The sequence below is a fragment of the Mercenaria mercenaria genome, chromosome 8, assembly GCF_021730395.1.
Source record: "Mercenaria mercenaria strain notata chromosome 8, MADL_Memer_1, whole genome shotgun sequence".
In the NCBI taxonomy this organism is placed as follows: Eukaryota; Metazoa; Mollusca; class Bivalvia; order Venerida; family Veneridae; genus Mercenaria; species Mercenaria mercenaria.
In genome coordinates this window covers 68,717,185-68,730,109 of record NC_069368.1, presented here as the reverse complement: position 1 = coordinate 68,730,109, position 12,925 = coordinate 68,717,185, and the positions used below count along the sequence as shown (strand labels likewise).

Here is a 12,925-nt window from a genome sequence, read left to right as displayed (position 1 = left end):
CGATGGATGAATTTTTAAATAACTTGGCATGAATGTGTACCACAGTAAGACGACGTGTCATGCATAAGACCAAGGTCCGTAACTCAAAGGTCAAGGTAACACTTAGACGTTAAAGGATAGTGCATTGATGGGCGTGTCCGGTCCATATCTTTGTCATCGATGGATGGATTTTCAAATAACATGGCATGAATGTGTACCACAGTAAGACGACGTGTCGCGCGCAAGACCCAGGTCCGTAGCTCAAAGGTCAAGGTCACAGACGTTAAAGGATAGTGCATTGATGGGCGTGTCCAGTCCATATCTTTGTCATCGATGGATGGATTTTCAAATAACTTGGCATAAATGTGTACCACAGCAAGACGACATGTCGCGCACAAGACCCAGGTCCATAACTCAAAGGTCAAGGTAACACTTAGACGTTAAAGGATAGTGCATTGATGGGCGTGTCCGGTCCATATCTTTTTCATCGATTGATGGATTTTCAAATAACTTTGCTTGAATATGTACCACAGTAAGACGACGTGTCACGTGCAAGACCCAGGTCCGTAGCTCAAAGGTCAAGGTCACACTTAGACGTTAAAGGATAGTGCATTGATGGGCATGTCCTGTCCATATCTTTGTCATCGATGGATGGATTTTCAAATAACTTGGCATGAATGTGTACCACAGTAAGACAATGTGTCGCACGCAAGACCCAGGTCCGTAGCTCAAAGGTCAAGGTCACACTTAGACGTTAAAGGTCATTTTTCATGATAGTGCATTGATGGGCGTGTCCGGTCCATATCTTTGTCATTCTTGCATGGATTTTAAAATAACTATGCATGAATGTGTGACACAGTAAGACGATGTGTCGCGCGCAAGACCCAGCTCCGTAGGTCAAAGGTCCTAAACTCTAACATCGGCCATAACTATTCATACAAAGTGCCATCAGGGGCATGTGTCATCCTATGGAGACAGCTCTTGTTTGAAAAAAAAATGATGAGTTATTGTCATCACTTGAGCGGTTGTTGGCGTCGGCGTTGCCTGGTTAAGTTTTATGTTTAGGTCAGCTTTTCTCCTAAACTATCAAAGCTATTGCTTTGAAACTTGGAATACTTGTTCACCATCATAAGTTGACCCTGTATAGCAAGAAACATAACTCCATCTTGCTTTTTGCAAGATTTATGGCTCCTTTTATATTTAGAAAATATCAGATTTCTTGGTTAAGTTTTATGTTTAGGTCAAGTTTTCTCCTAAACTATCAAAGCTATTGCTTTGAAACTTGGAATACTTGTTCACCATCATAAGCAGACCCTGTACATCAAGAAACATAACTCCATCTTGCTTTTTGCAAGAATTATTGCCCCTTTTGGACTTAGAAAATCAGTTTTCTTGGTTAAGTTTTATGTTTAGGTCAGCTTTTATCCTAAGCTATCAAAGCTATTGCTTTAAAACTTTCAACACTTGTTCACCATCATAAGTTGACCCTGTACAGGAAGATACATAACTCCATTCTGCTTTTTGCAAGATTTATGGCCCCTTTTGGACTTAGAAAATATCAGATTTCTTAGTTAAGTTTTATGTTTAGGTCAACTTTTTAGCTCACCTGAGCCAAAGGCTCATGGTGAGCTATTGTGACCACTCAATGTCCGGCGTGCGTCGTCCGTCCGTCAACATTTCCTAAAAAAATCTTCTCGAAAACCACTGGGCAGAATTACACCAAACTTCACAGGAATGATCCTTGGGTGGCCCCCTTTCAAAATTGTTCAAAGAATTGAATTCCATGCAGAACTCTGGTTGCCATGGCAACCGAAAGGAAAAACTTTAAAAATCTTCTTGTCCAAAACCACAGGGCCTAGGGCTTTGATATCTGGTGTGTAGCATCATCTAGTGGTCCTCTACCAAAATTGTTCAAATTATCCCCCTAGGGTCAAATATGGCCCCGCCCCGGGGGTCACATGGTTTATTTAGACTTATATAGGGAAAACTTTGAAAATCTTCTTGTACAAAACCACATGGCCTAGGGCTTTGATATTTGGTATGTAGCATCATCTAGTGGTCCTCAACCAAGATTGTTCAAATTATTCACCTCGGGTCAAATATGGCCCCGCCCCGGGGGTCACATGGTTTATATAGTGTTATATAGGGAAAACTTTGAAAATCTTCTTGTACAAAACATGGCCTAGGGCTTTCATATTTGGTATGTAGCATCATCTAGTGGACCTCTACCAAGATTGTTCAAATTATCCCCCTAGGGTCAAATATGGCCCCGCCCCGGGGGTCACACGGTTTATATAGAGTTATATAGGGAAAACTTTGAAAATCTTCTTGTAAAAAACCACATGGCCTAGGGATTTGATATTTGGTATGAAGCATCATCTAGTGGTCCTCTACCAAGATTGTTCAAATTATCCCCCTAGGGTCAAATATGGCCCCGCGCCGGGGGTCGCAAGTTTTACATAGACTTATATAGGAAAAAAAAGTTTAAAAATCTTTTTATCTGAAACCACAACATTTAGACCTTTGATATTTGGTTTGTAGCATTGTCTTATGGTCCTCAACCAAAATTGTTCAAATTGTACCCCTGGGGTGAAAAGAGGCCCTGCCCTGGGGGTCCCAAGTTTTATATAGACTTATATAGGAAAAAGCTTTAAAAATCTTCTTGTCAGAAACCATACGACCTAGGCTTTTGATATTTGGTATGATGCATTGTCTAGTAGTCCTCTACCAAAATTGTTCAAATTATGCCCCCGGGGACCGGGTTAAAAGAGGCCCCGTCCTTGGGTCACTTAGTTATTATGTAATTATATAGGAAAAATACTTAAAAAATCATCTGATTCTATTTCCAAGACTATTTAATTCTAATTACCTGATGACCCCAAGTAATATGGTGTCACTTGATTGTGACCTTGACCTACTGACCTACTTTCTAAATCGTAAAACTGAATTTCATTGACCATGAATGTGACCTACTGACTTTCTTAATATTTTATCATCAGTTTGACGCTCATATTACTCAGGTGAGCGATTCAGGGTCATCATGACCCTCTTGTTCTCTTAAACTATCAAATCTATTGCTTTGAAACTTGCAACACTTGTTCACCATCATAAGCTGACCCTGTACAACAACTCCATCCTGCTTTTTGCAATAATTATTGCCCCTTTTGGACTTAGAAAATCATTTTCTTGGTTGGGTATTATGTTTAAGTCAACTTTTCTCATAAACTATCAAAGCTATTGCTTTAAAACTTGCAACAGTTTTCACCATCATAAGTGGACACTGTACATCAAGAAACATAACTCTATCCTGCTTTTTGCAAGAATGATGGCCCTTTTTAGACTTAGAAAATCATGGGTAGGACAATATTTCTATTACACAAAAAAAATCAGATGAGCGTCAGCACCCGCAAGGCGGTTCTCTTGTTTGAGTTGGTAGTATGCATATTGGAGGGAACATCAATGATTTCCCTGGACAAAAAGTTTCCATATTGCATTGAGAAGATGTTGAGACTATAATTTGTATTTTCCATGATGATTTGCAATAAACCTAACCAATTCTTGCAGACAGAAAATTTGTTTTTGTACTTAAAGCATCAGCATTATAACTTCTCCCTTCATGTTTTTGTTAGCTTGATTATTCGAAGAATAGTCTAGCTATTCTACTCATCCTGGCGCTGGCATCGGCCCACACCCTGGTTAAAGTTTTGCATGCAAGTACATATGGCTATCATTTAAAGGCATATAGCTTTGAAACTATTTTTTTCTTTTTCTAGGTCAGTTACCAACCTCACTGGGTCAAGTCCCATAACTCTGACAGTATTTTGAGCAAATTATGCCCCCTTTTGGACTTAGAAAATCCTGGTTAAAGTTTTACGTGCAAGTTACTATCTCCAAAACTAATGCAGAATTGAAACTTCACATGTGTCTTCGGTGTTATAAAACTAGTTGATAGCATCAAGCCCTATAACTCTGACCTGCATTTTGGTAAAATTGTGCCCCCTTTTGGACTTAGAAAATCCTGGTTAAAGTTTTGCGTGCAAGAACATACAGCTATTACCAAAAGGCATATATTTGAAACTTATTTTTTTCTTTTTCTAGATCAGTTACCAACCTCACTGGGTCAAGTCCTATAACTCTGACATGTATTTCGGGCAAACTATGCCCCCTTTTGGACTTACAAATTCCTGGTTAAAGTTTTACATGCAAGTTACTATCTCCAAAACTAAAGCAGATGTTGAATTGAAACTTCACATGTGTCTTTGGGGTTATGAAACTAGTTGATAGTATTAAGTCCCATAACTCTGACCTGCATTTTGGCCAAATTATATCCCCATTTGGACTTAGAAAATCCTGGTTAAAGTTTTGCTTGCAAGTACATACAGCTATTACTTAAAGGCATATAGATTTGAAACTTATTTTTTCTTTTTCTAGATCAGTTACCAACCTCATTGGGTCAAGTTCCATAACTCTGACATGTATTTTGGGCAAATTATGCCCCCTTTTGGACTTAGAAAATTCTGGTTAAAGTTTTGCATGCAAGTTACTATCTCCAAAACTACTGCAGATACTGGATTGAAACTCTGTACTCTCAGAACAAATGCAGATATTAAATTGAAACATCACATGTGCCTTCGGGGTTATAAAACTAGTTGATTGCATCAAGTCCCATATCTCTGACATGCATTTTGGTCAAATTATGTCCCCTTTTGAACTTAAAATTTCTGGTTAAAGTTTTGCATGCAAGTTACTATCTCCAAAACTACTGCAGATACTGGATTGAAACTCTGTAGATATTTTAACATTTAGGATAATATTTTCCTGCTTCTGGGACAATAATTCGAATAGTCGAGCATTGGCTGTCTTACGAACAGCTTTTGTTCTCTTGAGGGCCATCTTAGCGTGATTGCATATTGTACAATTACCCAAGTAAAAATTTTCATACTGCTAACAAAAATGCCCCTGTGAAAAAGGTTCATGAACTTCATGAATTTATTCATGAATTTGTAATTATTTCATGAATTATCAAAAAAAATTCATGAACTACAAGGAAAAGTTCACTAACTTAAATTCATGAAGTCTCAAGTTCAAGAATATTACTTTCATGAACTTGTAAATGTAGATCATGAACATTTCAGAAAATCCATTAATAATTTACAAAATTCATGAACTTGAAAATGAAAGTCAGATACCGTATTTTGGTGTGTATAGGTCACACTTTTTCTACCCATTTTGCTGCTTGAAAAAGTTCCTGCGACCTATACGACAGAACATTGCCAGCAGTTTTTTTTTCGGGCCAATTTTCTGACCGTAGCTCTCGCAAAATTACGTGCATCTGTTACGAACGAACAAAATGGATAAAAAATATCAATATTGGTGGCTTTTCAACAAATAGCGGTTACTTTCAATAAAATATATCGTGAATAACCCATACAGACTATTAAAATTACGAATGACTTTAATTCAAAGATGTTTTTGCAGTCTGAATTACGTTTGTTTCTACTTTCGTTTTACTGGACGCCAATGACATGTACTCCGGGTTGGATAAAATCCGGACAGATCCGTCCTCCATTCCAAACATTGTTTATACTAATTCTTAGCGTATTAAAAAACTTGAAAGATAATTTTTTACTTTTGATTTTTAAATAAAAGAAAAAATCCTAACAGAGATATTTTGTTAATCTTTTTACTCAGAATCAAAAGAACGCAGTTAATTACACGACACGGAAAGGTGTTATAATTGCTGTGCAAACAATTCACACTTAAACTTGCATGACAACAGAATGTAAACGCAAACCGTCTGCTGCCAATTAGTGTCAAAAAGCCGCTTTTCTTTGATGTAGTCTGTTACCGATACTACTGTTGGTACGAAACGGTTGGGAACGAAAATAACCCTGTCCAATTTCCACCAATCATGTTCTGATAATAATTCAGTCCGCGGCATCAAAATGGCCGCCGCCATAACTTTTTTGCCGGTAAATATTAAATTTAACTGCGACTAATACGCTAGAAGTTAAATTTTCCGACCATTTCCAGAGCAAAAATTAGATGTGGACTATACATTACCGCGACCTATACACACCAAAATACGGTAATGATTGAAATTGTGATTCAGGAACTACAGGGTTATGACCCTATAAAAAATGTTCTAGAACTAGTATTAAGTTCTTGAACATTCAAGAACTTCTGAACAACTTAAAGAACTGTTCTTGAACCAGCATAACAGTTGTTAGACTGTGTTTCTAGAACAATGATGGTTCAAGAACATATAGAACTTTACCAGTTCCTGAACAGTTACTGTTGGTCTAGACTAAGACTAAGAACCAAAATTGTTCATGAACACAGGTTCATTAAAAGTACTCAAATTCAAAACCTTTTTCTAGTCCAGTGTAACCAGTTCTTGAACTCAATTGTGAGTTTCTGAACTGTTCATTCATTAAACATAAAACTTAGGTTTATTACCTTTTACAATAAATGAATAAGTTCATGAACTTTTCATGGATGTTCATGAACATTAAATTCATAATGTCGTATGATCAGTTTCCATTATTTTGTTGCATGCTGGGAAATTTTTAGCCCACCATCATCAGATGGTGGGCTATTAAAATCACTCTGCGTCCGTGGTCCGTCCGTCCGTCATTCCGTCCGTCCGTCCGTTAACAATTTCTCGTTATCGCATCTCCTCAGAAACTACTGGGGGAATTTTGACCAAACTTTGTCAGAATGATGTATTGGTACCCTAGTTGTGTCCCCCTGAAAATCAGACTGGTTCAACAATTTATGAGTGAGTTATGGTCCTTTGTTTATTTCTATAATTTAAATAGATTTATATAGGGAAAAACTTTGAAAACCTTCTTGTCCAAAACCACAGAGCCTAGGGCTTTGATATTTGGTATGAAGCATTATCTAGTGGTCCTCTACCAAGATGATTCATATTATTTCTCTGGGGTCAAATATGGCCCCGCCCTGGGGGTCACATGGTTTATATAGACTTATATAGGGAAAAACTTTGAAAAACCTCTTGTCCAAAACCACAGGGCCTAGGGCTTTGATATTTTGTATGTGACATCATCTAGTGGTCTTCAACTAAGATCGTTCAAATTATACCCCTAGGGTCAAATATGGCCCCACCCTGGGGGTCATATGCTTTACATAGACTTATATAGGGAAAAACTTTGAAAATCTTCTTGTCCAAACCACAAAGCCTTGGGCTTTGATACTTGTAATGTAGCATCATCTAGTGGTTCTCTACCAAGTTTGTTCAAATTATCCCCCTAGGGTCAAATATGGCCCCGCCCCGTGGGTCACATGGTTCATATAGACTTATATAGGGAAAAGCTTTTAAAATCTTCTTGTCAATAACTACAACATTCAAATTTGGACCACATGTATATTTTTGAGTGGCAAGATGAACCTTGACCTGAGTTGACCTTGATTTTGACCTAGTGACCTACTTTCACATTTCTGTAGCTACAGCCTTCAAATTTGGACCACATGCATAGTTTTGTGCACTTGAAAAAACTTTGACCTTGATTTTGACCTAGTGACCTACTTTCACATTTTTGAAGGTACAGGTATCAAATTTGGACCATATGCATAGTTCCGTGTTTCAAAATGAAATTTGACATTGATTTTGACCTAGTGACCTACTTTCACATTTTTGAAGGTACAGTCTTCAAATTTGGACCACATGCATAGTTTTGTGTTCCGAAATTAAATTTGACCTTGATTTTGACCCAGTGACCTACTTTCTCATTTCTCAAGCTACAGCCTTCAAATTTGGACCACATGCATGGTTTTATGTACCGAAACAAACTTTGACCTTTACATTGACCTAGTGACCTACTTTCACATTTTTGAAGGTACAAGCTTCAGATTTGGACCACATGCATAGTTCTGTATTCTGAAATAAAACTTGACCTTGATTTTGACCTAGTGACCTACTTTCACATTTCTCAAGCTACAGCCTTCAAATTTGGACCACATGCATAGTTTTGTGTACCGAAATGAACTTTGACCTTAAGATTGACCTAGTGACCTACTTTCACATTTCTGTAGCTACAGGCCTCAAATTTAGACCACTTGCATAGGATTGTGTACCGAAACAAACTTTGACCTTGACATTGACCTAGTGACCTACTTTCACATTTTTGAAGGTACAGGCTTCAGATTTGGACCACCCCGTCTCTAGATTTGCCATGGAATTCTATGGAAATCCATGGAAAATATTCCATGGAGTATTCGGACTACCAATTTATATCATTTTTTTATGAAACAAAAATACGAAGAAAAAAATCCATGGAGTTCCATGGATTTCAATGGAATGCCACATAGTTCCATTGAAATCCATGGGTTTCCATGGAAATCCATGGCTTTCCATGGTACACCACAGATGACCGTGGAAACCAGTGAAATTCCATGGCAATCCGTGGAGTATTCGGACGGCATGCCATGACAAATAACTGTGGAAATCCGTGGAAATACCATGGAAACTTGTTGGTGACAGAACTGGACTGAAATGAAAATCAGAAACCATTATGAATGTCACATCTTAATTTATAATTTCATAATAGTCAGTAGTATAACAAAACTGCTTATGAATTTTGACATTTCTTCACTAGGTGACAGAAAATAGCACAAACAATATGGAGCTAAAATGTCACCAGTTTCTATTCAGTTCCACTGTCATTGTAGTATATCAATGTTTTCCACTGTTTGTCATAATGTAGTATAGTCGGTATAAGATATGCCATCATTTTCAACTGAATGTAACTATTGGTTGAGAAATTTTCTGTCACTGTTGGCCACCATCAGTTTAAAATATCATGTAGTTTTCATTAACTGCCACAAAGCCATCATTTGCCATCAGTTGTCTCACTGCATTAACCTGTTGAAATAATAAACCAAGAGATATTAAACCAATTAAACCATAAAAGCAGTTTCTTCATTAGTTTTGTCCTTACTTCATAATTTCAAAATTGAATGGTATTCAAAGAAGTGCTTCTTTATCATACAGGCAATACTGCAGACTTAAGCAAGTAATAACATTACTTATTATATTTTCAAGAAAATGTATTTTTCAATTTGATTTCAAATGTAGGTAGAATAAGGTTCAATAAAAAAAGGCATGCAGACAGATATTCAATGTTTTGGGGTAGTGATCAATAGGTTCAACTTATGCATTACTTTTATTGTATAAATGGTGACCTAATTGAAATTCTACCAGTTACCTGCACTAACACCAATGTGTGGACTGCCAAGTGATAACTTAATTTGATACTTTTTTAATCATTATATAAAATATTGGTCTGGACTTGATATAAGGGAGATAATTATAAAACCTGTCGTGGGTTCTGCTGGAAATTATAAATTTGATCCATTCAGTCGTGTTCAGGGAAAATTGTCAGTTGCCCACTTTCAATCAAACATAGAACAATGGTAGTGTGTACATGTATTTATAGTACTATAGTAATTACTTACATGTCTTTGAATTGTTGGATGGAGTCTCCTTTGAACACAATACATTGGGTCACTAAACTGAATTATCTCCATTCATTCATTCATGTATGCTGTTTATATACTCCTGAAAAACAGATATAGTTTAAAACCTAGATGTCCATAAAAAATGTTGGTTTATTATTTATTAGGTATGTCAATGACCTGAAATTAAAACTATACATCATAATGAATAAATGGGACCAAAAATATCTTTTCAGCAGCTTTTTACAGATGTGGCAAATTGAGGGCTACAAATTAATCAGCATAAATACCTGCACATTTAACAAAATTTCTGACTTTACCCTTGGATAAGATTATATGAAAAATTTCTTTTTGAATTTTGGCACACATTTAAAACATACAAATTTTGTATTATATACAATTTAAGTGTATAATGTTAACTTTTTATTTTATTTAATTTCATGGAAAGTTTGATATTACATTAACAAAAATATCTTTGTCTAAAATAATCTCCCTGAACATCATAAATATATAATTATGTACTAATATTCTGTTAGACTCCTCTTAAATGAACCTATACATCTGTACATTATAACCAATTTTCATTTACTTGTACATTCCAGTTTATATTAAATGTTAGACATAGATTTTCATAAGTAGGCTCCTTAATAATTTAATGTTGGAGCCAAGGGACCAGACATCAACTTCACTGAAAGATTCTCCCTTTTTTTTTTAAAATTTAAAAATCATATTAATATGGAAAACAACTAGGAAGTTGAATATATCAGAATTCAAAAGAAAAAGTAATAGTACCTAAATAACAAATAGCTGCTTAATATGTGTATTATTGCTAAATTTTCGAAAAAATGTTAAACACTTTCAATAGAGTGCAAAATCATCGATTAATAACAAGTAAATAATCCATAAACATTTCTTTCTACTAAAAACATAATTTTTTTTAATACCTTAACATAAATGAGTGCAACACCAATAAACCAGTTTAATAACAGGTTAAAAACACATATTATAATTCTCTGAATTTACTTAGTAAACAGTGGTCAGCTGACTGGTAGCATTGTTTACCCTGTAATACAGCAGTGCCACCTGTGGAGATAACTCTACTGGCTTAAATTTTATTGAACCCATTGAATAATTTCATTTAAAAAGTGTCCAATTTTCCTTTTAGTAAATTAAAAACATGATAAACTAGAAATTGCAGCTGCTTAATAGAACTTTGCAAAACAAAAGCTGTTAAATAAATGAACAAAAATATATATGAAGCAAAATCATTTGTTGCATAACACAATCAAAGCTAAGCTGCCTGCTTCCAGTTTGAATCCATTTTACTAGTTTTGTTACATTGCTATAGGTACTCTACATTGCTGTTGGAAAATCATGAATAAATTTTATGAACTCACCTGGTGTATTCTTTTAGTTATTGTTAACTTCCAAGCTGCATGTAAACACAGTAAAATAACTCCACTCCATCCTGCTCTCAAACAAAGAACTTCCTGTGTAGATTTGAAATTTTGATATTCTTGGGCAAATGTGTCATTTACAGTCAGCTATTGGAGGATACATCTAGGATGTTAAAGATATTTTGTACCACAGGTTGATTTTATTCCATTTACATACTCATTATTTTTGAAGTTTACCCTGATATTAAACAGAAAAAAGTTCAGGATTACTTTTTGAGGTACATTTACAGCCCCCAGAAGTAGTTCACAGACTTTATTTTCATTGGTTGATCTCTTGTTATGAGTTTCTAAATATAAAGCAGACAAGATCTTATCATGCAGTCTGGGATAATCTCCTGTTGTGAGACAAGCAACAAGTACACTACAGAAGATTAAAAGAACCAAATAATTTATTACTTGATTAATCAAATTAAGAATCCCTTGGCCAGGTAACTTTTAATGAATTTTGGTGTAAAGAATTGTAATATTATATATGTAACTATTGTTAGTGCTGTTCTTTTTGGTGTTATTCTAGGAGAAAAAGTCATGATATTTCAATAATTTTTTAAAGATTAGTTCAAAATGAACCTATCTGCAAGGTGAGTTTATATGACAAGTTGCATTACAATAAATGTTTTAAAGTAAAACCTGCTTTAGCAGTCACCTCTATTAAGCAGCCAACCTGTCTTAGGCAGCCAGTGCGTCATTTCCCAAAATGGTCATTCATGCTATAAATTACCTGCATGAAGCAGCCATCTGCCATAAGCAGCCACTTTTTCCTACTGCCTTGGCTGGCTTCTTAAGACAGGTTTTTCTGTAATTCCATTAGTTGTTTTACCTATCTAATTAAGTTAGTTGTAGTTATTGGTCATAAAAGATACTAATCCATTAAAATATTCTATGTTCACAAGAAATACCTCCCAAAAATTCTAAGTCCACAGTTCCCATCAATTTCCATCACAAAAATTTTCTAAGTTATTTTCTATGCTATTTTCCATCCCAAAATTTTACTAAGTCCAACTTTCCATGGCAAAAGCTCCTGTTTCCACGGAAAATGATCAATATTTCAGCTGTAATCCGTGGAAATCCATGGCAAACTTACTGTTCCATTCAACGTCCATGGAAAATTTCAATATTCCACGGATTTCCATGCTAATTGCCACGGACCTCCATGGAATTCCATGGCAAAAGCCTTATTACCATGGCAAATCTAGAGACGGGACATGCATAGATTTGTGTTCTCAAGTGAAGTTTGACCCTTGATTTTGACCTAGTGATCTACTTACACATTTCTCAAGCTAAGCCTTCAAATTCGGACCACTTGCGTAGTTTTGTGTACCGAATTAAACTTTGACCTTAAGATTGATCTAGTGACCTACTTTCACATTTCTCGAGCTACAGCTTTCGAATTTGGACCACATGCACAGTGTTGTGTACGGAAATGAAATTTGACCTTGAGCTAGTCAGTAAGTCTTGAAATTTGGAACACTCAAAAATGGCACTTGGTGGGCGCCAAGATCACTCTGTGATCTCTTGTTTGCATATGTGATTCAGCAATTTTTGAGAAGACTTTGTGCAGCAAGTAAGAAGGAAATACTTATCATACTACAGTGAGGAATGGTTTAAAAGGAACATGAGTATACTGAAAATCAAATAAGTAATTATGGTGTTGTCTTAAATTGTTCACTTTAAAAAAAATAAAACCTTTTGAAAAGTCACAAGTTTTCACGACCCTGAAGCAATTTTAGCTGAATTGCAATCTTGAGATTAAAGTAAATTATACATTGTTTAACTTAATGTTTTGTTATTATACAGCAATTGTTTACTTCTTATTATGCTCCCAGTCCCACTCTAGTTGACTGTTTTACTCAACATGTCATTTGTCGAGGGTGAGAAATGTCATGGTCACACTGACTCAGCAGACACTGGAAAAAAAAACAGTCTCTGGCCAGGCTAACTGAACAACACTTTGACCTACAGGATTTTTAGCTCACCAGAGCCAAAGGCTCAGGGTGAGCTATTAGGATGGGTCA

The 12,925-nt window shown here is 35.8% G+C and overlaps 1 long non-coding RNA gene across 1 annotated transcript; it reads right to left on the bottom strand.

Annotated features, from left to right (window-relative positions):
- Positions 1 to 8,416: 8,416 nt before the first annotated feature.
- On the bottom strand, positions 8,417 to 11,477 carry LOC128559093 (uncharacterized). The gene is made up of 3 exons (XR_008372157.1): positions 10,854 to 11,477; positions 9,457 to 9,559; positions 8,417 to 8,863 (listed from the first exon to the last, which is right to left on the bottom strand). It is a non-coding gene; the product is annotated as an uncharacterized LOC128559093 (long non-coding RNA).
- Between the last annotated feature and the right edge of the window lie 1,448 nt (positions 11,478 to 12,925).